The sequence below is a fragment of the Convolutriloba macropyga genome, chromosome 6, assembly GCF_964194025.1.
Source record: "Convolutriloba macropyga chromosome 6, txConMacr16.3, whole genome shotgun sequence".
NCBI lineage: Eukaryota > Metazoa > Xenacoelomorpha > Acoela > Convolutidae > Convolutriloba > Convolutriloba macropyga.
Window position 1 is genome coordinate 26,053,931 of NC_134473.1, and position 26,037 is coordinate 26,079,967.

Genomic DNA, 26,037 nt, shown 5'->3' on the forward strand with positions numbered 1-26,037 from the left:
TATGGATATTAAACTAAATTTTATTTAGTCCTCATAGATTTCTGCGAACAACGGTTATTTGTTAAGGGGTTGCACTGTTTTTGAAACTATAAGATATTTGCTATCAAAATTATCACTAGTATTTTTTCAAAGATTGTTACAAAAGGAAGTGTGTTAGTCTGAAATAATTGCATCAGAATAAACTCTATATTATTAAACATGACCATCAATTTAGTTTGGTAGGGATCTTTGAGTGTGTTATTAGGAATAGAAACAAAATTAGATTGCGTTGAGAAAAAGAACATTAAAAAATTCGAATCCGTGCCAGCTTTTTCCTGGTCTGTTGGAGTTTCAAAATTTTTGTAAAGAATACTAAGCTCTTACAAATACACATCCCACAGCTTTGGAAAATTTTTTCACCTTTCTACCATGATTGTTATCCTAGAAAGTTGTTGCATATTACATGGACGTTTTCAGTTGTCTTGTACAGCCATGCAAGATTTAAATCATTATATGGCAAAAAAATTAATGGACAACACTACTGCCACTTTGTCATATTATATCATTTATCCAGTTATTCTCGCCGTCAAAAATTGATTGGTTCAAGGACGGGCAATAGTTAATACAAGGGCGGGCAATAGGTGGACAATATTTAAGACGCTGCCGAACGAACCTAAAATATCTTATGGTAGTGATCTAGGCTTTTTCAAAATTGCTATTTGTGTTCATAATCTGTGGTCATTATTGCAAGTGACCTTTAAAGAAAAGTTAGAAAACAGTGTTAAAATTTTGTCTCTTTTTCGATTTGACGCAAATTTGAACTAGTTTCCCTTGCTGTCAGAGTTGACCACACACGCTAACAACTCTTATCTTAAAATGTGCGCCGTGAAGAATACTGAATTTACTTGATAAAAGAATAGATTCTGCGACAAAGAGGACCCGCTCACAATTAGTGCAGAAATCATTTGCTCCCTCTGATGATTGTTTTAAGTTTCATTTTTGCAACGCAGCTGAGAATAAATTGACGGAGAAAATGTCATATGTATTTACAATGTTTCCGCTAGTTGACAACAGTCAACTAGTTCAAAAGGAGGATGCAAACACAACCTAGCCGTTCATTCCTTGCCAAATGTTCAAGATCCAAATAAATGATCTATTTGTTTTGGCCTCACTTTGTCCAGATTGATTTTGAGTGGCAATAACTATTTTGAAAGCTGTTTCCTCCAGCGCAAAATATGCTTCATAGGCATTTTAAAATAGTTCAAAAACAGGCAAATTTTGCGAAAAAGTTTGTTTTTACGGATGTCATAGGAGTTTTGTTAAAACGAGCAATATTATCATAGCGAGACACATTCCAAATTCTCAAAATATGTGCGTTTCTTGTTCACGATACATTTAAGTTAAGTTAAAGTGATCAATTCGTGTTTATATGGCTATTTAACAAATTGGCTCTATTTATATTTTGGATTCTCACAATTTTTGGTGAAGCTGATCTTCTTCTGCAGCGAGGTAATTACTGACAGCACGCAACAATTCTACCTGCCGGACTGTAATTAAATATAATAGATTTTTTTCTGTTTCCATAGACATTTTGTCGCGGCTGTCCAGAAGTTCTAGCACAATGAATCAATCCAGCGGATTGATTCTACGACCAATTTAGTTCAAATTATTGCAAATTTCAAACAAAAATTGTCGCTCAATTTATATTTGACTCCATATCGCAAATAAAAATTGTATAAACATTGTCGCCTAAAGGCTTACACATCTTAAAGTCAACTCCTTTTGTTATGTATCGCATTAAAAACAGTGGGAAAGCGCGAAATATTTTTTTGTTATAGATCTTTTTCAACTATCCATTCATAGTTCGGTGTGAAGCAGCTTTCATTTTCACGCAAGTGATGAAACATCAAACGATTGTATTTCAATATTTTGCTGGCTTCTTTGAGGGACTTTTCCTTTTATCATCATAACAGGAAAACTTGGCAATCTTTTTTTGACCATAAATGTTTTCCTATTGCCTCAAATTCATACAGAATTGTGTCCTCTATTAACCCCTATCATATTAACCCTAAAGTTGTTTCCCATTTCGTGAACAGGCTTTTTCGGCCCCTATATGATGATACTTACCTTTTAAACATTTTATATATGCTGCTCTAGCTAACTCCAAGTTAAGACGGGTCCTTCAACCCGTTGCTGTTGTCATTATGAGTTATCATTATCCATTTATTTGACCCATGTAAAATAAGACCAATGAATTTGTCCCTCAATGGGAGAAGGCTGTCTGACATCTATAAATTACAGTAAGTGAAATTTTGTTGATCTTAAGCTAATTAATCCTATATGAATTAAGATAGGTATCAGTAATAGATGACCCCCCCCCCCCAAAAAAAAAGAGCACTCCCGGGTCGAGACCGAATGGTTAGCTTGTAAGAACTTGCAAGTTTCTTGCAAAAGATGGTTGACTTGTGAGATTTTGTAAGTTTCTTGCAAAAGATGGTTAACTTGTAAGAACTTGCAAGTCGAATGGTTAACTTGTAAGAACTTGTAAGTCGAATGGTTAACTTGTAAGAGCCTTGTAGGTTGAATGTCTAACTTGTAAGAACTTGCAAGTTGAATAGTTAACTTGTAAGAACCTGCAAGTTTTTGGAAGAAAAACTTGCAAGGCGATGCATCGCCTTGTAAGTTTCTGCCAGAAACTTGCAAGTTTTTACAAGATAACCATTCGGCCTCAATCCGGGCGAGTCTTCCATCCCCGTCACCTTTAGACACCTCTCTAAATTACAAAAAGTTTCAAAGGCATCCAAACTTTATTTTTTCACCGCATCGCTTGTTTAAGTATCTTGCAGCTAAAAGAAAAAACAACAATTCGAACAAACGCAATTGAGGTTTTTCTGCGTTTGATATATTTTTTTATCATGTTGTTTGATCCTCTTTGCTCTTATTAAGGTCTCGGCATAATTTTGTTCACGAGAATCGACGTCAAAGTGCTATATAAGGAGATTTAGCACTGTAGAATTTCCCGACTAGGTTTTAAAGACATGATCACAACTATCTGCTGGCCACGTTATTGAAACATAAAATTTTTAGCAGACTTAATTACTGTTTGGTCAGTACTAATAAGTTTCTTAATTGTACGTCATCTAGAGAGCACTATCTATAGAACCCTAGTTAACGAGTTAAAGCATAACGTCTCCGGTTTTTAAACCTCAAGTGGAGATTTGTATACATGGAAGTACATGAGATGATGAGGCTCCTACTGTTTTCATACCCTTGCCAGGTTTTCTCTGAAAAAAAAAACAACTTTACTAGCTCAAAAATTATTACAAATTCGAACAATTCTCTTGAGTTTTTGCCTTTTATATCCAAACGTTCAAGTGAATTTAAATATTACGTATTAAAACACTCACGTGCATGTTTTAAAATGCCGAAAGTCTGCAGTGCCAGAAGTCAAAACGCCAGAATTTGCTGCTTAGCCAGAAATTGAATTTCGTTGACTTTCGTCATTTTAAAACGTGCACGCTTCAGTGTTTTAAGCATGGTTAGGTGACTCTGCAGAAGTCGCTTCGAAATTCTGACTTAATATTTCGAACCGCTTCGCGGTTCTCGATAAACGCCAGAAGTACTCAGTGACTTCAAGCAGAATCACTTAACCATTAGTTAATAGAGTCTTTCAAGCAAAACAATTAGGTGCGGCTTATGTTGAAAAGACGTTCAAAAAATCACACCAAAAAGAGTGAGCAACAGTTTTTATGGATTATTCTCAGACTTTTATAAAATCTAAATAGACCAATTGTCAACAGAACACCATGACAACATTTCATTCCTTTTGCAATCTCATCTGTAATCTAAATAGGAGCTCGGGAATCGCCTTTTATGCAATTACTTATCAAATAGCAGTTTTAGTTGGAAATTAGAAGCAGCATTGTGTCACTGTTTTGCGCATAAACAAATATATTGGGCCTAAAACGTTTCTATAAACGAAAATACAAAACAAAATCTACGCAAGAAATTGTCCATGTGTTTGATTTGTGCGTATGTTCGGTTTCTTTGTGTCTTTGGTTTCAAACGTAAGAATTCTTCGGTATATTCGGTTTCTTAGTTTCATCATATTGGTTTTATAGATCCGGCATGTTTTTTTCTTAGCTTGGGTATGTTTGGTATTAATAGTGGAATATTTGTCGGTATGTTTGGTTTATTAGAATCGGTATATTCCTTTCTAAATGAATGATAATTATGCTCGGTTGTTAGTTATTCCTACCAAAAATTGAGTTCTATAAGAAGTAGTCAAATGTGATGATAACTTTATCATCGCAGGAGTTTCAAACGTACCACTTGGAAACAATTTTCTTGAAAAAGTTGAAAATTAATTGATTTTTTTTCTTGAACTCATATATAGACTTCGACATTTTGAATACTGATGGTGGTTAAGTTCATTAAATCACACTAAGTGCTCATATGACCATAAAAAATCAAGTACATCAGCTCATGTGGTCGGAATCCGATCACACCGAGGAGGACTTACGTTTATATCCGAACATACCGAATCTATGAAACTGAACATACCGAACCTAAGAAACCGAACACGCCAACAACTCTATACGTTCGAAAAGCAAACAAATCGACAAATCCAAAGCAAAAAACCTACGGTCTTGCGTCATGCTTGTCTAACTTATATATATATATATATATATATATATATATATATATATATAAAGAAAATAAAGATTCGAGAATTTTTACATATGTATCAGATTCAGGTTGATTCATTATATCATACAGTTCTCAACAAAGAATAAAAGAAAAAATGAAAACAAAGTTTTTTGCTTGCTAGCGTTTGGGAGTATGATTGAAATTTCAGTACATTTGCTAATGATTTTTTTGCAATTAAATTCAATATTTGATTGTATTTTCTGTATTATAGCTTGAGTATTGCTCTTGAAAACCACCAGACTGTAAGATGACAGTTAGAGCCAAATAAATCTAGATTAACAGATGCAGAAAAAAACGCCATACATGCAGCGTTGCTTTTCAACTGAACACAGTATAATCTAAAAATTTAATGAGAAAATGTTTGATATTAGACAAAAATTCATAAAAAATTACCATATTTCTCTGTATTCTAGGTAATGTCTTCAACCATTGATTTGGTAAATATGCTGTTTTATTACTTAATATATTGCTGATGTTATTGCGTAAAATTTTTTCGATGATTTAAATAAGTTGACTCATTTATGCGCCCTAATTACAAAAAAAGTACCTGCTAACAGAAAGATAAATCAAGCGGAACAATAACAATTACAAAATAGCAACGGTTATGGAAAATTACTTGCCAGGACTTCTATTATGATCATTCTGAATTATCATTGTAATATTTTTTTGGAAGGTGCGCTATCATTTCATTATTTTTCACTATACTGACTTCCGAAATTTTCTTTTTTGAATGTAAATTATCAGTGTATTCTGTTTGCGTTAGCTAAGTAATAATAAATTTTACGTTTTTGTATCCGGTATCATGGACATGTTGAGTTTCAAACAAAAAAAATGGTTGACAAATTAGATTTTAACCTTTCAAACCCGCAGAACAGTGTCTATTTTCAACACTAGAAAAACTATAAGAAAACCACGTCTTGCTTCTGCTTGCTAGCAATCAATTCAACATCCCTTGATTATGATTAATTGATCTGAATTTCTATCAATGACTAACTTTGTAATTCATCCAAGTAGGAAAAATAGTTAAGAACAAAAATCAATTAATTAGCTTAACATTTCATATAGAAGTGTGTGTGCCAAATTACGTCTGCAATGCCTGCGATTTGAACTGTGTTAAAGCATCGACATTGTCATAAAGAACCAAACTTAATCTTTTTGAGAAAAGGTGTTTTGCTGAGTATGGCGACACATTTTGTCATCATAGTCCACAATTGTTTTTTATGGAAAACCAGATTTTAAGATTGTGGAATATGATGACAAAAAATTGTCACCGTATTTTACAATTAAGCATGTAAGAATGTTTTCAGCAAATTTATCTATTTGGCGTTGATTTTGATAAAACGGCATTCATCCATCTCCATTGCTATCTCTAATTGCCGCCCAAACCGGATAATAGAACTTCAGATGATGAAATAAATTTTTTATTGCTCTTGGATCATCGCAAATAAATATTATGATTTTTTATCATAGTTTATAAACTAAAACAGTCTGTCGGGGCGATCCTACTCTTTTCCTGACATGGTTATCAATGCTTTACAAGATTTATTGATTACTTTACATGCTGAAGGATTTTTCATAATTTAAAAATTACTGGACAAGCAGGGATATTTTGAAGAAATTAATAATAACTGGCCACATTTCAGACAAAAGGGTTTTTAAGGAAGTAACCATTACTGATCAAAAAATTTGGAAATTATTAAATTTTTTGGCTGTTTTCAAACAGATTTATCAGAATAAAAGAAATTACGCATCAATTTTCATACAGAGGGATATTTTGGAGAGGGAAAAAATTATTAAAAACAATTGCTCATTCTTCTCCAAATGGACGTTCTGTATACCTCAACCTATACTGATTTATTCGTTCTTTTTGAGTTTCTCTGACCACTCTACTGTTCACACTAAATGCAATGAAACTTAAAACAAATTAATAACTACTGATCACTTTTCAGACCGAAAGATTTTTGGGAAGCAAAAATTACTGATTACTTTTCATAAAAAAATTATTTAAATTATTATTTCTTGGTTTCTTTTCATAAAGAATAATTTATTAGAATTAATTAATTACTGGTCACTTTTCATAGAGAGGGATTTTTAAGAGGAAAAAAATTATTAGAACAATTGCCCATTCTTCACCAAATGGACGTCCAGTATACGTTAATCTGTACTGATTTATTCAGTCTTTTTAAGTTAGCTCTGAAAATTTTTTTCATTGTTACAGCAGTTTATCTAAACTTAATAAATGAAATTTGTTATATTTATAGCACAAATAAAGAATATAAATTACAAATATATATTCTGTAATCAATCGTTTAACGCATAAAAAATACACAATGTACTTGGTATAATTGTGCGCTTTGTAGTTGATATGCCGGCACTGTCGGGCCAGTTTATTGGTTTCAAAGTCTTTGAAATCGGATTATTAGCTGCTTTAACGAACATTGTCTACTTGCTTTTTGGTGGATTCTAAGAGACGTAAAGTATAATTGAATACCACAACCTGTGGCATATTTAATACCGCAATAGTGCCAAAATTGACGGACAAATTTTGTCTCCGAATTGTTCAAAATGAGCAAATTGTGCAAAATTTTCAATTACCAAGCAATTCTTTTGCAAACATATTTCACATTTGGCCCAATTCTACACGTTTTAAGATACATTTCTTGGAAAAGGATGGGTGAAATTGACCGAATAGTATATACCAATTTTTAGGGGCGTTAGTCAGTTTTGAAATTTGTTTTTCTTCCTAAAAAAGCTTCAAAACCCTATCTTCTCATTTGTCGAATGCATTGTCTTGGAACTTTGTTTTTAACTGCGGATGCTTCCATTGGTCATGTAAATACTTGTGTCATAACTCCCGAAACCAAAAATGACATCTGAAATAAAGGGTTAAACGACAAAAACAACGTAAGACCGTGGAAAACAACAGACTTCTGGAAAAAATTGTGTTTCTTGTTGTTTTCAACTATAATTAGTGGCTGAGACTGAAATTTATTTCCGATAGTGTCCTATTAACTGGGCTTTGAGTTCCTTCAGAAATCTCAATCGTATCACCAACCATAGAGAAATAAGGGAAGAGTCCTAGAGCACGATTTTTGAATTCCAGTAACTGCCTTGAGCGTTAAACCTTTTCCTTTTAGTCGCACTTGAACAAATTCAGACTGTTGAAATAAATAGACAATTGTTCTGGACAATTACGCGTGTCTTTTAGCAGACAGACGTCTCATAAGTATTTGTGTGAAAATGATGTAAGAGATACGCTTGTTAATTATGAATGACATTTCCTGTAACGAGTGCACTCTTTATATCAAGCGGAGAAATTCTTATAACGATCAATGCCACTGTGTGACAGTTACTTGTGGAAAATCTTGAAACAAAAAAGTGAGTAAGTTTATTCCTATTCTATTTGTAAGAGTTGTCAGAAAAATGTAGGAAGTACGGGGGTGGGTGGAAAGTTCTGTGGGTAGGTGAAGAGAGGAAGGAGAGTTTGAGCATTGTACCATTTTTAGGCATCGACTGCTGGAATTACTGTGTTTCATAACTCAGAAACAAGAAGAGAGCATCTATATTGCCCCTTTCCTGAGATGACGATAAAAAATTAATGTGTTGCACCTCACATGAGAACAAAAACCTAAAAATTGAATAAAAATTTTAAAAGAAAATTTTAAAGAAATTGTGATAAAGTTGTTTAAAGTTGTTTCCGATTAGTCAAAATTCTAGATAATACTGCCTTTATATTAGGATTGGAAGGCTCGCAATGCAATAGCCGCCCCGGACCTACGCCGCAGTGCAATCCATTACTGAATCATAGTATGTTTTTTCTTCTTCCCATTATTATGTTCATGTCACTTTTTGGAATTTACAGTCTGTGACAGATATGACTCATTCGCGCATGAGTTCTTAACATGAACAAAAAAGAATGTAGTTCAACTGTACATAAGTGCACACCGACTGTCTTTCAACTTAGCATCGGTAATTACCGAATGCGCTTTATCTTTACAGCGGCAATTAAATAATGTACTTAATCTGAGCATACTTGCTTTGAAGGCCAGCTTGTGTTTGCTCACTCCAAATTCCCGCTAATTACTTTCACTCCAAATTCCCGCTAATTACTTTCACTCCAAAATCCATCTGCTAATGCAAACTATTGCAAACTATACTGCTAACTTATGCTAAATCATGCTGCTTAGAACAAAAAAAGAACTGTTCTAAAACTCAATTTCATTTGGATTTGAGTTGGAATCATCGATTAATTTATTAATTATAATTAAGTAGTTTGAATGTTTCTGTTTAGTTTTGAAATATGTGCAAGTGAAATCTTCGCACTGTGGTGATGGCACTTTTGAAATAATCTAATTGACGAAGGTGATGCAGCGGCGTCTCCCGAGATGGTTGCAGCCATCTTCCATCATGGACTAGTCCACTCATCTTAGTCCATGTGGAAGGTATCTGCTCACATTTGTTCACAGAAGCCAGCGACTGTTTCGAAAAGTTCATTTGAGCACCCGTGATAAAAATATATCCAGATTCGCATGAGTTGTGACAGATATTAACAGGACATCTGAAACAAAACCAAAAGACGCAAAAAACTGCCAAATTAAATAATATACAGATCTTTTGAGCTAAGAACATTATTAATACAGAAATGAAACGAAAGCAATGTTAAAAAATGAATTCAACCTAATCAACCGAAGCACAACTAAATCACTAAGGGATTACAAAAGAATTCAAATATTCAAATACAGTTTATGGATCTTTCCCGTTTGCCCCCCCACTTGCAGTCCTATAAAAGCAGTCACTTAGCACCCCCCGAGTCCTATAAAAGCAGTCAGTTAGCACCCCCCAGTCCTATAAAAGCAGTCAGTTAGCGCCCCCAGTCCTATAAAAGCAGTCACCTAGCACCCCCCCCCCCAGTCCTATAAAAGCAGTCAGTTAGCTCCCCCCATACCTATAAAAGCAGTCAGTTAGCACCCCCACCCAATTATGTACTTTTTTGTCCTCGCAAGTGAGGGGGGGCAAGAACAGAAAAGAATCGTTGTTAAACAGATGACTCGGACTCTTCGAAATCTCTCAAGACAGATAGAATCAAAACCGCCATATGTCGATAACCCTCGCCATTTTTATCAAAATGAAAAGGGCATTTTTCGTCAAAGTCTTCACGTCTTATAACTTTAGTGCTCTTAAGACGGTAGCCGAGCTCATTTCTAAGAAACATGTTTTTTTTTGCAACAATTTCTGGGGGAAAGTCTTTTCTTCGAGCCAAAGACGATCGGGTGCGTGGACTGGGTGCCACGACAGGGTGCCACGGCTGCTGGTGTCGTGGCTGCTGCTGGTCCCACGACAGTGGGTACTGTATCACGACTGGGTATGCTAAACTCGATTCAGTACTGTTTTGAAGTCCTGTGAAAACTATATCGGCAGACTAATTCACGGGGGCGGCCATTAAAAGTATAACATGTGAGTTATTCGAAAATTTCATGTTGCCATGTATGTACAGTTTGTTCGGTTAATTAAGTCTGTACAGACAAGATGCATTGATCTAATACTCATGCTCATTGGAATTACAGTCGGTATTTGTTATGCGAATGTCCTGTGAAGACTGTTTGATTATTTTTATCTTCAGATAGTATGTTTCAGCTCTGTTTTGAATGCCAAATTAATGTACCAGTGCTGTGTTACTCTGCAACGAAAGTACGGGGCCATTTAGATATTTGATTTTCTTAATATATGCTATAATTGTGGGCTTTTTGTCAAGGCTTTGCCGTCGCACGGAAGATTCTGCTCAATAGTTTAGTTTGTGTACACCTCATGAAAGTCAAACTGCTGATCTGCATGATCAAGATCACGTCAAATGAATTTTAATAACTTATTTGTCGAATGGTGTAAATTGACCAAAGTGTACAAAGAAAGAAGTATTATCATTGTTTTGAAACGCGCTTCAACTGAAAATTTAAATTATGAATATAACGGGCATTGTTCTTATCTAATGCCAATTGGCGATCTGTTTGAAGCTTCTCTTGTCTCAAACACACAGAAATGCTCAAATGCTGGACTATTTCGCAATTCCTTGTAATCATGCGAGGATCTTTCAGTACTACGGCCTATATTAGATAACACTTTAAAGATCAAAATTATTTTTTTTCAAGAATTTCGAGCCCAGTTTTCAAAGAACTCAAGTGCATTTAACTTCTCTATTTCATAACTTAACATATAGTTGAGTCATACCCTGGTGATGAGCGGATTCAAATCTCACAAGAATCTTGCATGATGGATTCAAATCTCGCAAGATTCTTGCAAGAATCTTGCAAGATATCAATCCAGCCAAAAAAAATAAATCAGAGTAGTTATGTTTTAGAAATCACCTATGAAGCAAATTATTGTTCATTAAACAAGTTACAAACTGAAAAACAAAAAAATTCAGTCCTGATTCAAAATCTTGCAAGAATCTTGCAATTTTCAAAAATTTTTGAAAATTTTAAAAAGTTTGTAATGAAATTTTGGTACCTAACCCTAATTGAAAACCAAATTAGATGAAACTTCCTAGAAATTCGATCAGCAGAACTGATCCCCAATAAGTTTTTTAAAATACACTTTGAAAGTTCGCAAGAAACATGCAAGATTTCGAATTCAATTACTATTTTCCGACAAGCAACTAAAAACATCACGAGGAATACAAACCTTTCCTGTTCAACTTCACTTTAATAGATTATACGACAAAAAGTTTTGACATTTTTTGTTTTCTTTCACACGAAATGGTTATAGAGACACCAACAGTCTGAGACTTATTTCAGTACAAAGATTTCCCAAAGTAACACACCAAAATAAGTATGCCACACAATCTGCGTTCCAATTTTGTAGGTGCAGAAATTTATCATTGGCGGCTGCAATCAGTTTATCGATGATTTTGTTAAGTTGATTTTGCTACAAATCCAGCAAATTTTTTGCCATAAAATGGTACACTTTCATTCACAGAGTCTCTAGGAGATTAAAATCAAATGAGAGGGAAAAAACCTTACAACTCAAGGCGTTTGGACTGTTCAGCGCGGTCACGACAGCCTGCTAAGTTGTCAAACAGAAGGTGTGTTGTTTATTAGCAATTGATATGTTATTAGCATTGAGGTGCATAACGTCTTTTGTGATGTACAAACTCTTTCGGCTCATTGGGAAAATCTTCAAAATTCTTCTATAAATACCTTTTTACGCCAAAATTGTAATCAAACGTTTTGTATCAAGTTGTTTCCCATTTTACACGGAATGCTCCTCTATCGGAAAGCAACAATTGGAAGATATTTTTCTTACTGATGTTTCCGTTACCCAAATTACAGCCCCAAGTTCAACTTTAGTGTTCACGATTTTGTTCCTACCTACAATTTTTTCAATCAAAGTTGAAGACCCAATGGATGGCCTTGATAAATGTTCAACTTCAATGCAAATCAAAAAGCTTTTAAGAAAACATAAATTTTGAGGAATGGTTAATATTTTTCTACCATAGATTGTTATGTTTGTTATTCAACAGCCCTGTAGACGTCAGATGTTAAAACCAAAAGCGCTTTAATTTAAAGTGGCTCAGTCGATCTGTCATCATGGTGAATATCATCTGAAGAATCTCGTTGTTTATTACCAGTGGGTGACACAGTGCATATCGTCTTTTTTATGAAATGCAATTTTTGCATCTTTTAACTAACTATCCCGAAATGTAAGAAACCTCCTCAATGATCCCTCATTTAAACAAACTTTATGAAGTTTCTTGGCGATCATGTGTCTTATTTTGTTTTGTTTCGTTTTGTTTTGTTTTGTTTTGTTTTGTTCTGTTGTGGAGAGATTTCATGCCTAGGTTTTACACCAAGTTCTATGCTCAAGTCTCTTATAATAGTTTTATGTAACACCGCATCTGTCATTTCCATGCCTGGAATGAAAAGGGGCGGGTAAAAAAGCAGATACTGTAAAAAAATATCAAACATGGTTTTTTAACTGGACTTGAGAAACATTATCAGCAATAATACCAGCCGTTTTATCATTATCATTGTTGTTTTCGGCGTACTCAGTCAAACAGTTGGGAGAAACAAAATTGAAATCTTGCGAGGATCTTACAAAATGCTTTCAAGAATCATGAATTCTCTTGCAAGAATGTTTGCCTGATTCTCACAAGATTATAAATTTCTGGATCGCTGGGGTATATAGTAAAAATTTTAAAAAAGATAATAAGGAAAACTAATGAAGATGAATTTTGAAAGGTAATCAAAGTTGTCAGTAAATTTTAACAACAAATGGGAAATGCGCCAGTGATGCGTTTTACGTGTTGCGTATAAAAAGTTGAAAAATAAATTAACTATAGTTTAACTATTTTTGATCTTTGGTCTTATTATATATGCTTTTTTTCTTTGAAACACTATGCTTGTTGATTAGCTGAATGTATAAAAAAATTTCACAGAACAACCCAACTTTACCTGAGTAGTAAACTATGAAAGCAAATGAGAACGAAATATGTGATTGAGGGGAAACAACCCAATTTAATTAAATTAGCAAAACGTAGAAAAAAAGGAGTAGAAATTTTTTACCTGAGTTTTTACACATTTCCATCATATTTGTTCGTAATTTGGTTTAAACAGCCTCTTGTTTACTGTCTTAAAACGCATAAATTTTTCTGAGAACTTAGAACTTATTGCTAATTTTTTAATATAGTTACGAGTATTCAACTCATTTTCTTTGATTTAGCTAAAAATTTCTAATTTCCTGCATTTTTGCGGTAAGAGTTTCAAGAAAATCAAAATAAAATCTAAAGATAAGAGCTGATATCAAGACTTGTCATTTTTGTAACACATAACATTTACTAAAACATAGTTTGTGTTTGAGTGAGGTTGATAAAAATAATGTATAAATATAAAAATGAATAAATAATTGATAGCAAAATCTTCAAGGTTCAATGTACACAATCAGGAGATCGATATTCAAGAAGTCAAAATGAGACAACAAAAACTCTATGCAAACACATTAATTATTTTTTCTCGGATAAACTGAGCCTGTTGCTTAAGTAAACTTATCATGTACAGATTTCATAGCGTCGAGCAGCACTTAATACATTTGATCAAAAAACTTCTTACCAGTGTTTTCTTTGAAACAAAGAAACTGTTTTGGCATATTTCTCAGAAAAAAAATTATTTATAGTTTTCTTGGATTTTTATGGCTAAAACGTTACTCAAGCAATTTTTGTAGATTAAAAAACTAATGTATCGAAAAAAGTTCTTCTTCTTGGTTTAATTCTGTTCCTAAATCTATTTTCATTTGAAAAGATAAAACACTTTGAATAAATTTCATAGAAGCTAGGATACAAGTTTTTTCTCGGAGGCCAGAAAATGCCGAATATGAAGAAAAAAATTGAAATTTCAAGTTATAGTTCAAACTCAATTTGGCTAATTTGAAAACAGTTTCGCCATTTCTATAACAAGTTTTTGAAGAATTAATTTTCAATCGAACTATTGTTCTTATATTGCTTAAACTTCCATAATTTTGCTGGGTTTAAAAACTTTGAACCGTTTTTTTAGGCTCTAAAAATTTTTTTATATATATAAAAGAAGAAAAGCATGCTTTTTATAAACTGATATTAAAGTAAATTTTCAATTTTTGACTTTCGAAGTGTGTTTAAATCAGCAAAATTGTCTTTCAAAATTGACAAAAGGGATGAGTGTGCATAAAAACTTTGCTTCTTTTTTTGTCCCTACAATGTCTGTGATTTTTTTTATTAGTTTGACATCCGAATTTTTAAACAAATTTTTAATTATTTTCTTGAAAAACTGACCGTAACAAATATATGCAAACACTGTTATAATCAACGTAGTTTCACACCTCAATGCCAACCGTCTCTTTCATCTGAAAAAAGTGTGTGCTTGGTTGCCTATCGAGGATCTGAGTGTGTAACTAAATTAACTGTTTTCAAAGATAATTTACATTTTTTTTCTTTCCTAAAAGCAGCCTGTCGTATTTTTTTCTTGAGAATCATATTTCCAAATCAACAGTGAAGCAAAAACGTTTTATCAATCTCTTCTGAATTTCAAATTCGGTATTCCCCTGGTATGTATTTTAATCGGAAATGAAAAGCGCCAATGCAGTATATATATGATCAAATTAAATGTTTTAGTAATATTGAGGGTGCGTAACCATCTTATTATCTTTTTTTCATCTTCAAAATGATTCACCAAATAATTAGAAGGTGCTATAACTATTTAAAGAAAATACAGAATTTGAACTACGTAATTTTTTTTGCTGATAGAAAAATAAATAAAAACAACACATATTAAAAAAATTCTGTATAATTTTCATGCTGTTAATTGCCTAATCACTCGCATTGATGAAACGTGGGCAGGTTCAATTCCATCAAAATAATTAGTATCACAAACAACACCATAAACCAACTTAAAAGTCAAGGTTTTCTCTCAATTAAACTGACGAATTACATTTTTTGCGGAAAATAATTGAGGAGCAGTGTAAACTTGGTCTTGATCAAAATTTATCAGCGTTTTAATATTTGTTCTCTATGAACTTTTGATTTAAACTTTACTTTTTTGAGACGAAGCATATTAAATCTAAAAAACCAATGTTTGATCTTTACAATTTCAAAATTGAAAGCAAAACAAACGTATAGCAAATTAGAATAAGTCACATGAAACAGAGAAACGAAATTATTGTCAGCATCAAACGCATGAAGTTTATTTAAAAAAATGACTGCTTCTGTTAAATTGCAATACACAGACGTTTCAATTAACTTCATAAAAAATGAATGCTCGTATAAGAACTTTTTATTAGCAAATAACTCTTCATTAAATCGAAAACTATCATTAACGTTTCTAAGTATCAAAGAAGCATGCCAAAAACGAAAAATTGGCGCCCACCGTAGACTGATAGTTTCTCAAAAGGAAACTGCAACCCTTCAAAAAGCTACAAAAAACGCACAAAATGAATCTGCATTGAATATAAAGTATTCGAACAAACTCAGTCATTTATTCAGTTGAGTTCGTTTCAACTTTTAAAAATTGGGATAAAATAACGTTATCTCATCTGCTTTCATTCATTGCTTGCGGGCAGTTCAAGAAATCAAATTGAAATTTTCCACAAGTTTTACTCTATTTGTCCCATTTAATTCCTCATTAGTAACGAGGAGGCTCGGTAATGTGCGTTCGCACATAAAGTTCCGACGCCGCTCACCCACATTTTTGGCATAAATGTCTATCAAATGAGGAACAGATATAAACCCCAAAAAATCAAGTATTTTCCAAAAAAATGTGTATGAACAAAGATTGCCTTCGACGAAAATAACTCATTGGAGTAAAAAAAAAATTGCATTAGATTCATGAGATCAGTCATTATTAAAGAAACAATTCAAGACAACAACAAAATCAAACAACAATAACAACAAATATTAATTACATCCAAAACTTTATGTCCACTTTAAAAAACTTACTAACAAGCTCAAAATAGCGTCGGATAAAACAGCAACAAAACAAAATAACTTGCAGTTAACTAGAAAACATATGGGACCGCTCTACAAAAGGCTCCGTGAAAATTTTAAAAAAAATAGCAAAGAAAAAAATTGGCTTATATTTTTAAAAACAAAAAATTTCAAAAGAAAGAAAATCGTTAGATGGCAATTAAAAACGTCCAATATGTTTATGATTACATACGTCTTTATATGAGGGCAATAAGACTTGTCATTAATCAATTTTTATGCGGTTACAAAAATAACAACAAATAGAGACAACAAAATAAATTCAAATGAAACTTGCGAAAAAACGCTGTTGAAGCCTGAAGGCAATATTTGGCCCCTCAAAATATGTTCAAATGAGCCTTTCTCAAACGCTAAAAAGGCAGTATAGGCGTTCTCATCAATATTAATAGGCAACAAGTAGACCAAAAAAATAACGGGCAAATGAATTTTTTTTTTTTCGAAAACAATGATTTTCAAAGTCATGAAAGCCGTTAGCTACAAAATGAAACAACTAAATAGGTTCGTCTATTTGTAAAAAGAAGCGCTTGATATTTGTAGTTTTCAAAAAAATTGTCTTACGTCAACAAAAACAATGTTAAATATAGACAAAAATCAAAAATTAACTTAGAAGCCAGTAAAGACAAAACGATTTCTTTAAGAAAAACATTAGATTTTGTAGGCTTGCACCCTCCCTTGACAACAATTTTCTGATATGTGACCGGTAATTAACAAGAATAAGTAACAAATAGACAAAAAAAAACAAAATTGTGATTAGAAGTTAAACAGCGTTAAAAAGGGGTTTTTTTATTTTTGTATACAATTGTTTTCAAAGTCATGAAAGCCATCAGCTATCTTTTCAAATCAGAAGGAAGGCTCTTTTATTCCTTTATAAAAGGCCAATGAGACCTGTCACTATCCACGTAATTTCATACGGCTAAAAAGACCCATTAGAAACGTCAGTTAAAGACTATTGTAAAAAAAATTCAATTAAATTCTTCGAGAAAGAGGTATCGAAGTCGTTAAAATTTACGCCTTTCTAAACGTTCAAATGTTCAATTTTGCCCTGTTTTGGAAGCCAAACACGTATTATGTGAACTGTCAATAATGTGATAATGTGACAAAATGAGACAAAAACGTAAGAAACAGCCAATACCTAAAAAAAAAATATTGAAATCTAGTAGAATCCAAGCCAGAAAAACATAACTCTCAAAACCGCACAAAAGATTAAATCTGAACAGAAATAACAGGAAGACGGAGCAATCTTTCTTTGCTGACACTAAGCTACAAGTTGACCAGCTTTAAAGAAAAGTAGTGGCGAAGTTCAAAAAGCCATTGTTTATTTAAAAAGCAAACACTTTTAACAGCCAAAACAACCTTAATCTTTCGAGTAAGTAAAATGGACATATTAATTTAAATATGTTATTTTATATTAGTTCAGGAAGTCATATGTACCTATCAACAGTGAGCTTTGATGTGAAATCTTCTGTTCTTTAATTAACATAAAAAAAAGCTCCCCGCTTTTGCTGTTTGTCTTTTTAAAACACTCAAAGGTTTCGAATGCTTTAGATCTAGACAATTTTTTATTTAAAAGATCAAAAAATGCTGCGTTTTTGATAATCATAGAGCAAAAAACGGCAAAATTTTGATTGTACACTACTCTCAATCGAAGTGGAAGTGAAACTAGCTGCCTTTGTAGTTTACAAAAATTGTGTTTACTGTTTTTGGATGTGTACTTTCAACAAATTTAATCAAAGAGGACTAAAAAGCTTATTTCGGGCAATTTTTGCTGAAAAAGGCTGAATTTTGAAAAATTTAGCCAAAATTTCAGCCATAAAAATTAAATCAAAATAGTCAACAATGCTCTTTCTGTTTCTAAAAAATTCAAGAGTACTAATTTCAACAATTTTTTTTATAATTATGAGCAAAATTAAAGAAATTTAAGGCAAAATTTCGGAAAATGTGAATAAAAACAGCGGAAATCCGTCTATTATTCACTGAACTTCAAACCTCAATAACTCCATGTAAATTACGGAATTCACAAAAATCTTTTTAATTCCGTATTCTACTCTGGGGCGGCTTTTTAATGATACCACTTGCAACTCTGTACGATGAATATATCGATCCGTCAAAATTGTCTGAACAAAAAAACCCGTTTGAGTATGTAGTTCCTCACCCCTCAAGAGGGGTCGCAACTATTATTAGCTATCATACAAGGAGGGGCCTGAAAAATTCCGCAATGCCTGTAAGACTTTGTCTAAAACTTAACCAGGAAACTACTATTCTGAAGGCGTAATTCTAGGAGATAACGGTCGAATTCCTTTGTGTTTTTGAGGAGTAACACAGTTTTCCCCGTTTTCTAAAGCATGAAGGGACCCTTTTAAAGAGTTTAAATTAACCTATCAAAATTACTGATCCACAAATTGCAATTTTGAAAGTATCAAGTGTCAGTATCATTAAATGAACTTTCTTTCTATAATTTTGAAGTCTCCATTGATAGATTTTTTTTCTTAGAAATTTCAATGATCAATCGATAGATATAAATTACAATAAAAATACTTTAATGGAAGGTAGATATTATACCTTGTTTAACTTGCAATGATCTTTTGAACGGAAATGTTTTGATATGATTTGCAGCTATTGTTTATTATTTGTCAATTTTTGAAAGGAAAATAAAATCTCCTTGACACGTGTTCCAACGTTTATACAACACATGAGCAGTGTAGGTGGGATTAAATTAATAGGCAGTTTGTTCTTATTTTGCGAAATGCATGAGATGAAATCTGTCTCACTGCCACATGTGTTATTAGGAAGTCCCGATTAAAGACACAATAAAACAATAAATAGAAATTGAAACCAACTACAGGAGAAATGAGAGCGATTTCGCTGCATTATTGCCTTTCATAAAAAGTACTTTAGCGGCCTATTTAATCCTAACGAAAGGGATTGGACATTTGTTGTACTTTGCCAAAATGATTTTGTTTAGGAGTAAAAGGTTCTTCATTACTTCCCCTAATAGTTCGTAATTTTAATTTGACTTTGTGAAATTATTAATAAGAAAACACGGAACTTTTGCTAGGACAATTGTTGAGATTTTTTTGAAAGCTGCACTGGACTTTGAGTGGGTTTAAATTGAATTTTCAAACGTTTTGTAAATTATCTAAAAATACAAACAGCGCTTGATATCTAGCATTCAAACAGGCGAAAAATAAAATCTATTTCCTCATTTTGTTCCTCCTCGGTGTTGAGAAACAGGGTGGTAAAATGCACCTATTTAGCGTCCCTCAATATCATCCTCTAACCTACGTCAAAGATTCGTAATTTTCTGAACGAATCTTGTTTTTCAAACTTTCTCTGTTGAGTTTGGATATATTAACTTTTCCCAAAATTTCAACATTTTAATTGTATATGAATTAAAAAGATTCTTATCAGTTATTATGGGATAATAAAAACAAACAAGGCGGCTCGGTAATGTGCGATGGCACATAAGGTTCCGACCCCGCCCATCCACAAATTTGGCATAATTGTCTACCAAATGAGGAACAGATAGAAGAACCCAAAAATTATTTTTTGCGATTCCCAAAAAAGCCCAAGTCTTTTTCAACAAATTCTGTATCAACGATAAGATAGCCTCCAAAGCAAATAACTCAGTGGAGTAAAAGTTGATGCATTAGATTGCTGTGATATGTCAATATTAAGAAAGCGAGTCAAGACGAAAAGCAAAATCAAACAACAACAACAACAACAAACATTAATTACATCAAAAAATTTATGTCCCTCTTAAAAACTAAATTTAATAACAAAATCAACATACCGTCAGATAAACCCAAAACTAAACAAAAATAACTTATAAATCCCCAGAAAACATATGCGACCAGTCCATAAAAAGGTTTGGTAACAATTATACAAGAAAGAACAAAAACAATAAAGTAAAAAAATTAACTTATTTTTTTGAAACAGTTAACTTCAAAGTAATAAATACCATTAGGAATCAATTAATATTACCACAAATTTACGATTTCCACTACTTCTATAGAAGGGCATTAGGACCTGTCCTTATTCGTTTTTTAAAGCGGCTAAAAAGAACAACAAAGAACAAACAAAATTTCAATTGAAACTTGCCAGAAAACGCTGTCAAAATCGTCAAGCCAATTTTTGGCACTCAAAATACATTTGATTGCGCCTTCTTCAAACAGCTATAATTTAGTACGTGGCTATTCATTAGTAAGACTAGGTAACAGGCAGACAAAAAAGCGAAGTGCTAAAGTATGTAATTTTTTTTCGAAACAAAATTACATTTAATGTCATGAAAGAAATTAATAACAAAAAGAGCTATTTAAATAGGGTCGTTTATTCAAAAAAAAGCCCTCGAGACCTGTAATTATCCAGAATATTTCTTGCATCTACAAAAAGAACGTCAAATATGACAAAAATCACATTAGTTTACTTTTTTTTGTGAAAAACCGGTGTCGAAGCCAGTAAGGTCATAACAAATTCTTTAAAAGATTTTGGGACACCAATCCCTCTTATTCCTTTGACACCCATAATGCTATATTTGACCTGTAGTTAACTAACGAGATTAGGTAACGAAAAGAAACATAAAAAGAACAAAATTGCGAAGTTGAAAAAAGTTTTTTTTTAAATTTTGGAAAACGATTGTTTTGATCGTCATGAAAGCCATCAGCTATCTACTAATATCAGAATATCGGTTCTTCTACTCTTCTATGAAAAGCCAATAAAAGCTATCACTATACAGGAAATTTCATACGACCGAAATGACAAAGTATAAATGACAGTTAGAGACAAAATTAAAAAATTCAATTGATTTCATCAAGAAAGAGGCGTCGAGGCCGTTAATACGATGATGTATATCTTTCAGAATTTTAATATGTTCAATTGTGTCTTATTCTGAATGCTGATGAGGTGACATGAGAACCGTCAAAAATGTGATAATGTGACAAAATTAGAAAACGTGAAAACTGGCAAATATCAAAACAAAAAAAATCTGAAATCTTGTGGTATCAAAGCCAGAAAACAATAATTTCAGGCTTAAAACTGCAACTGAGAATAAATGTTAAATAAGTAGAAAGAAGAAGCGGTGGTTTTTTTGCTGACATTAAGCTGGAAGTTGTACAAATTAAGAAAAAATGTAGAGAAAAAGTTAATTAAGCCATTATTTATTGAAAGGTCAATTATTTTTAAAAAAAGAAACGACCCTAAATTTTCAATTAAAAAACTTAATGCATTAGCTTGGAGCTGCTTAACGAGCAAATCGGTTGGACCTATCACTCCTGAGCTTTGATTTGATATGTTCTGTTTTTTATTATTAAAAAAAAGTCTTTTTTTTAAAAAAAAAAGACCGACTGATTAAAACCCGATTTTTTTTGGATTGTAGCAGTCCTAGAATGGCCAAAAACAAGCCCTTATAATACTTATTGTCCCTTAGGATTAACTGATTTTTCGAATGTTGTAGATATAGATAATTTGTTAGTTGAAAACTCAAAATAAATTCTGCATTTTTGATAATCAACGAGTAAAGTTGGCAAAAAAAGGCAAGGTTTTAACTACAGTGCACTCTCAGCGGACTCTGAAGTAGAAATAGCCCCCCTCTGAGTCTACAAAGATTTTTTGAGTGTTGTTTGGGGATGTACTGTCGGCAAATTTAATCAAAGTGGACTAAATTAGCTTATTTCGTGCTGTTTTTGATGAAAAAGTCTAAATTTTGAAATGTTTATCCAGATTTTTTGACCAAAAAAATTAAATCAAAACAATCAACAATGCTTGTTCGTCTTCAAAAATAAAATCAACGACACTATTCATAAAAATTATAACAAATTTTAGCAAAATTGACAAAAATTCCGGAAAATGTGAATAAAAACAACGTGAATTCACTCTTCTTTTCTCAGAACTTTAAACCTCGATAACTCTCTGTAGAAATCGAAAATTAAAAAAATCTTTTTAATACCATATTCTACGCTGGATGAGCTTTCTAATGATACCAGTCTCAACTCTCTACGATGAATATATCGAGTGGCGAAAATTCACGGAACAAAAAAAAACCCAGTTGAGTATATAGTTCCTCCCCCCTCAAGAGGGTCGGAACAATTATTATCTTAAATGATAGTAATCGATGATTTATCCTGTAAGATCCGAAAAGATTTTATCCTGTAAGATCTTCAAAGCGTTACAGACTAGCGCGCCTACAAAATGGAATTTTAATTAGATGTCCCCGAATTCCTCAAAATGATTTATTTTGTGACCATATTCCGCAATTAAGCATATGAGCATGTTTTTGTGCTACATTAAATTTATCTATTTGGCGTTTGTTTTGCTAAATTGGCGCTAATCCGTTTCAAATTCTAGTTATAATTGCCTCCCAAATCAAGTATTTCGAATAAATAACTATTTGTTTTTATATCAGCTGTAGAAAATTTCGCAAATTAATTCAGGACCAAGCACAACTGAAACCAAGAACGATCTCTGAAGGGCATTGATTTGCGTCGTCCGGGTTCCCAATTGATCATACTTTGAACAAGGAGTCTCGTTACTGTGCGTTCGCACATGATGTTCCGACCCGAGCTCATCTACATTTTTGACTCAATTGTCAACCAAATGAAGAGATAACAAAAATAGGTGTTTGAGTTTTAAAAAAATCATTACAAAAGCTAACTACTAACTGAATTAACTAATGCCATGCCTCAATACAGCACCAACGATATCTGATATCTGCCATTAAAGAGACGAAATAAAAACAAAAAAATAAGCAAAAAGAAAAATTTCACGGCAAAAGCTCAACATCTAAATATTAAAGCACCTGACAACAACGTCAAAATGCAATCAGATAAAACTTTAACTACACGTATTTACTTTTTCCCAACTATACAACAGATGGAAATTTTCTTTAAGGAGACTAGGTAACAAGTCGACAAAGAGAACAGATAATGAGGCGAATTTCAAAAAAATCAACATTTTTCAAACCAAGGGATTAGCTTTTATCGATACAAACCTTGATAATTTTACTAAAAAGTCAAAAAAGAACCAAAAAGACCTGTTTTTGGTCAGACTCAGCGATAGAAACGGACTACAGATGCAGAAAAACACAAAAAAAATACAAACGATTTAGGAAAAAAAATTTTGATACCATTAAAATCATAAAATCATTAACTATGATCTGAATATTGTATCGTTACTTCAATTGTTTTTATACTAATTCAGCTGAACGATTTATAGTGAGAGATTAAACAACTTCACTGGGGCCACATTTGAAAAACCATTGGGATCTGTTATTACGCGATTGTGCTGAAAGAAGAGAAAAAGAAACACAAAAATTTACCTCTCAAAAAACGTTTATGAAAACGCATATTGTCTAACAAACGGAACATTAGTGACGGCATAATATCAGAAGATATGTAACTGTTCGAAATAAAATAAATTGGATGGGACCTCTCAAAGATGAAATTAATAAACGTTGACGAAAAGAACAACAAAAACTGAAAAATTCGGAAAATCTTTGAAAAGGTATATAATAACCTTTAAGACTGTTTGCTATAAACTGACTGCTACGAGTAAAATCATTCATTAAATTCTCAATTTACAAGCTTAGGAGACCGTTTCTGCAATTTACGCCTACGTAAAGAACAAAAAACAGGCAAAAATAGCAAATTCAAAAAAAATTGAGCGAGAAAAGTGACGAAGGCATTAAAAAATGAAATTTCAGTAGAAACTTTTCTTTTTTCAATTAAATTTTTAACAATTTTGGGATTTCTTTTAAACAATATAATTTCAAAAAGTCAGCAGATATGAACAAATACATTAGAACCACCATTTGAGGAAACTGATAGTATCAACGCCATTAAAATCAATAGCTTTCAGCGGAATCTAGTAAATACGCTTAAACATTCCTCGATGGAACAACAAGGATGTTTTGCAATCATAAGCTTTTAATGCAACTTTACAACAAGTCATTGACTATGAAAACGTCAACAATTACAGTAAAAAAGTGCGAGAGAGCGTCGAAGCAATTTAAACCACAAGCTCTTCTCTAAAAACTTTATGTATGATCCGTTGAATGTTTTCCCTCAGACAATGGGATCTCTTAGTATCAGGATAACTTGATAGAATTTGAAATGAAACCAAAAAAATATCCAAAATTTGAAGAAAAAATTATGAAAACTTGTGGCATTGAAGTCGTAAAACTAACAGAAAGAAACTAAAACCGCTAACCAGAATAGTTTTTTATTGCAAAAGAAAGGAAGGGGGCCTGTCAATACTAGGACTGACTAACGAGAAATGTTTAAGAAATTTTAATGTCCAAAAAATTCGAGGAATTCTTTTTGAAGACTTAACAGACATTAAATTCAAAAGATTTCAACAAAGAAAATAAAGAGGCACAGATATGCCCTAATGGGAAGAAAGTTAAGTTTATTAACCAAAGGTGAACAAAAAAACGTCAGAATAACTCTTATGACTATGAAAACAACAAAAAAAACAGGCAAAAACAACATTTCCGTGGAAAATTGCGAGAAGAAAGTGTCGAAGCCAATGAAACCAATAGTTTTTCTCTGAAGACTTATTTTATGATCCATTTAACGTCTTCTCTAAGTCAATGGGAGCTACCAATATCAGGATAATGCGATCAGATTTCAAAAAGAACCAGTGATACAAAAACGTCCAAAAATTTTTAAAAAAGTTTTTTGAAATCTTGTTGCATTGAAGTCATACAACCAATAGTTAGAAGATGAAACCGTTAACCAGATAAAATTCGGTTGCTATTGGAAGTATAAAAGTCCTGTCATCAATGACACTTACTTGCAGTTCAAGGAAATAAGCTTATGATTGGTTAATGTAAATTTTTTTTGAAGTCTTAACAGTCATTAGCTGCCCACTGGAAGCGCTAGATAGGTCCACATAAAGCTCATTACGGAATATATTGCACTTTTAGTCAAGGAGTCTAAACCATAGGAGTCCAAAAAAGAAGCAAAACCTCAAAAAGATAATCAAAATTTCAATTAAAATTACGAAAAGTGAGTCGAAGCCAAAAAAATATGAGCAATTTTTTGAAAACGAACTTTTTGTTCATTGGGCTTCATTTGACTGCATATGATGTTTGTCATAAACGGAATCTCGATATGAAGATTGACTAATCTCCAGATGACTTGAAAAAAAAACAAAAAAAATTGAAAAAATTCTCTAAAAAAAGCTCTCAAATAGAATTCGATTTTTTTGTTGAGACCAGAATTGGTCTTTTTATTGCCTTTAGTCTATTAGGAAGACAAAATTGATTCATTTTGTGGCGTGAAATGTAATTTTGAAATACTATTTTTTATAGAAAATATCTTAATTTGAAGAAAAATTACACTAAAAGTGAACAAAATCATGCCCCCATCTCGTGTTCACATAAAATTTCAATCCTCGATAACTCCTCGAAAAAAACGAAATTCAAAAAAATCTTTTTAATTTTGAATTCTACGTTGGACGAGCTTTAAATGATACCACTCACATTTCTCTACGACGAATAGAGTGATCGGCCAAAATTGTCCGAACAAAAAAAACCCATTTGAGTATTTAGTTCCTCCCCCCACAAGTGGGGTCGGAACAATAATGACAGAAATTTTTTTATTGAATCAATGGTGAATCCGCAACCCACTTGATGTATGCAATCTATCCCGTATTGGTTTCTCTACAAACCCGCGACTTTAATATTTTCAGAAGAATAGCAATTAAATTCCCAAAATCTTAAGTGATAATTGATATGTTAGTATTATATGAATGTGCAGCAACTAGATCGTATTTTTGAAAGATTGCAAAAAAATCAATTATGCTAGGAATATTTTGGCTACAGTAGCAGCATTCCCAAAACTGGCGTTCCCGCAACG

General features: G+C 32.6%; 1 protein-coding gene across 1 annotated transcript in view; it reads left to right on the top strand.

Moving 5' to 3' along the window:
- The first annotated feature begins 1,893 nt into the window (after positions 1-1,893).
- LOC142341596 (alpha-1B adrenergic receptor-like) overlaps positions 1,894-26,037 on the top strand; it is a 213,196-nt gene continuing 189,052 nt past the window's right edge. The window contains exon 1 of the mRNA XM_075392669.1: positions 1,894-2,279. The gene's annotated coding sequence lies outside the window, so the exon portion shown is untranslated. The remainder of the gene's footprint in view (positions 2,280-26,037) is intronic.